This window comes from Hylobates moloch, unplaced genomic scaffold (assembly GCF_009828535.3).
Source record: "Hylobates moloch isolate HMO894 unplaced genomic scaffold, HMol_V3 SCAFFOLD_10, whole genome shotgun sequence".
Classification (NCBI taxonomy): domain Eukaryota; kingdom Metazoa; phylum Chordata; class Mammalia; order Primates; family Hylobatidae; genus Hylobates; species Hylobates moloch.
The window spans coordinates 1,255,856-1,259,423 of NW_026652285.1; the positions used below are offsets into that span (position 1 = coordinate 1,255,856).

The 3,568-nt window shown below is 30.5% G+C and overlaps 1 pseudogene; it reads left to right on the plus strand.

The window, feature by feature from the left end:
• The first annotated feature begins 581 nt into the window (after positions 1-581).
• LOC116474372 (myosin regulatory light chain 12B-like) lies at positions 582-1,075 on the plus strand (annotated as a pseudogene).
• The last annotated feature ends 2,493 nt before the right edge of the window (positions 1,076-3,568 follow it).

Consider the following 3,568-nt stretch of genomic DNA (forward strand, 5'->3'; position numbering starts at 1 on the left):
TATATGAATGAATATTTTGTCAAAGGAAATATGCAAATAGCCAATAAGCACATGGGAAGATGCTCACCATCATTAGCAGTTAGGAAAATACAAATCATAACCACAATGAGAGTCTACTTCACACCCATTAGGATGACTATAATAAAAAAGATAGTAACAAGCATTTGCATGGATGTGGAGAAGTTGGAGCCCTTATGCTGATGTAATATAAAATGGTGCAACCACTATGGAATACAGTTTGGCAGTTCCTCAAAAAGTTAAACAGTTACCATGTGACTCGGCAATTCCTCTTCTAGGTATATGCTCAAGATAAATGAAAACTAATATTCACACAAGAACTTGCATACCAGTGTTCATAACAGCATTATTCTTAATAGCTAAAAAGAGAAAACACTCAAATGTCCATCAACTGATAAGTGAACAAATAAAAACTGGTGTTACCAAGCCTTCTGGTCTGTCTCTGGAGGCAGGAAATGCCAGGGTGCAACCTGTCAAGCTACTGCCCAGTGCTCATCAAGAGAATAGTTATCTTGTAGGGCAGCTCTGGTTCTAGTGTCTGGCAGTGGAATTAAACAGCCACCATGTTGAGCAAAAGGACAAAGACCAAGGCCACCAAGAAGCACTCTCCAAACATAATATTCAGTGTGTTTGCCACATCGGACTAGGCACGGATTCAGGAGTTCAAAGAGGCCTTTGACATTATTGATCAGAATAGAGATTCTTTCAACAAGCAAGATGTGCATGATATGCTTGCTTCTCTCTTCATCAGAATCCAACTGATGTATACCAAGATGCTGTAAGGAGTGAGGTTCTGGGCTTATAAATTTCACCAGGGCACTACTGTTTGGTGAGAAGTTAAATAGCACATATCCTGAAGATGTCATCAGAAATGCTTTAGCCTGCTTTGATAAAGAAGCAACAGGAACCATTCAGGAAGACTATTTGAGAGAACTGCTGACAATAATGGGAAGTGAATGAGCTGTACAGAGAAGGCCCTACTGACAAAAAAGGAAATTTTAATTACATTGAGTTCACATGTAGCCTTAAATATGGGGCAAAAGACAAAGATGATTGAAACATCAGCTAAAACCTCGAAATTATTGTATCTTAGGCTATTTCCTGGATACTTTGCTCCATCATCATAAACCTTGTTGTATGTACTTAGTTTTATAGCTTTGCATTTTTAAATATATTTATTGCAGATCTTTTTGCCACTTAGCACTTGTATAATCAGACTGTAAATGGAGATGAAGTTGTACATTGTATTAAAAAAAGATTACTAATAAAAATCAACATATACAAAAGCTCAGGAAAATATATCTGTATTTCTGGTTCTACTGGATTGTTATATTTTCATATAATAAAAATGCAAATTTAAAATGCATAAAATATTAAATATAAAAATGAGTATATTTATACAATGGAATATTGTTTAGCAATAAAAAGGAGTGATACACTGATACATTTTCCATATTAAATTAAACCTTGAAAACATTATGCTAAGTGACAAAAGATCACATAATGAATGAATGTTTCCTTTTATATTAAATGTCTAGAGAAGAATAATTTATAGACACAGAAAATATGCTTATGGTTGCCTAGGTCTCAAGAAAGAAGAAGTGAATGGGGAGTGATTGCTAACGGATATGGAGCTTTCTTCTCGGAATGATGAAAATGTTCTATAAAGCATTGTGTTGATAGTCACCCAACTCTGTGAACACACTTTAAATAGGTTAATTGTATGGTATGTGAATTATATCTCAATAAAGCAGTTAAAATACATGTAAAGCGAACCTGACAAAGCAATTGTTATGATAGAACCCTTTAATACTCTTGTAGTATGGATAAAAAATAAAGAACATAGAAACTCTGACTTATATCATTAATATAGTTATGTAATTTAATAGATACACAGCAATCTCTTTACCCTACAAATGTGGAAAACACAGTCTTCCAAATTTCCCTAGAACATGTAGTAAAATTAGTACATAAAAGAACAAGATAAGGAAACCTCAAAACATTTTGAAACAAAAAAAAAATCAAATGATTATATGCATAATGCAATGAATTTGGAAATAAAGACAAAATATTCAAAGAAAAAATGAATTATGTTAAAATAGGAAAGACTTCAAGTAACTGGTTAAAAAAAGAAATTTAAGCTGATTTTACAAAATGAATACAAAAACAATAACAAACGGAATAGTTTATGTCAAATCATATAGGGACTATAATTAATGTTACCGATAAGTAAGAAATAAAAATAAATTAAGTATTCATCTCAGTAATTTATAAAAACTAACATCAAATTATACTAGAAACACAAGAAAAAAGAACTAATAAAGAGAATGCAAACACCCAAATGTAGGAATATAGAAAGGAACATACCATTATGCAGGCCTATATTTTAAACAGTTTAATAGTGTCTATAATTCTATGCTTATATATTCTTACAATTGCCATTAAATGCACCGTTTTCCAAAAAAAATGAAGACTATCAACACTATATCAATAAAGATGAAAAAACTAGTCAATGTAGAAGGAATTGAGAAATATATTCAAATCAATTCTTGTGGCTAAGATTGTTATAAGTGAATCTTTGCAAATCTTTAATTAGCATAAAATCCAAATATTACTTAAACTACTGCAGTGCAAATAGAAAAGATGTAACATTTCTCATTTCATTATACAAAGCTAGCATAATGTTGATAGCAAATTTAAGATAGCACAAACAGAACTAAAATATAGACCAGTTATTATCTAAAAACTCACATAGGAAAATCCTAAATAATAGCAAATTGAATCCATAAGCATAATTAAAACTGTAATATATTATGACAACGTTGACTTTATTACATAATGCAAAGGTAGTTTAGTAGAAAAACCTGCTATTGTAATTCATTAAATCAATAGATCCAAATAGATAAATCATGTGACTATCCTGATACTAAAAAGACATTTGATAAAATCCAACATCCATTCCTAATAATCCTTATACTTAATCATGTAAAGAAAAGAACTCAAACTGATAATAAATGTCCTTTTTAATTGTAAGACTCTAAAGTATTTCTCTTCATAGCAACAAGATATTACCGCACATGATTATTACTATTATTTGAAACTTATTAAAACAGAAAAATGGTATACATATGAAAAACACAAAAATGAGCAAGAACTAGGTTAAAGCAAAAGTATTATTGTTTTTAACATTATGTGGAAATTTTAAACTTTATGAAATTTATTAAAACAATCAAATTTTTAAAGGTGTTCTTAAGGTTGTCAGATGCAAAATAAAGACACTCAATCTAATAGTCTTTTTATAAATGAGAAATAACCAATTGAAACAAAATCTTATTTACAATAGCAGCAGAAAAACCCACAACATGCCTAGGAATTAACTAGAGACTAGAGCCATGTAGATTCAATATAATTAAACCTATTGATCTTTCTTGGGAGATACCTATGAAGTTTTAAATATTTGGAAACACAAATGAGGCTTCTGAATGAGAAAGCTTAAAATATTGGAAGATGTCAGTTTTCCTCCCTCCTTATCATCAATGATTCTGAAATT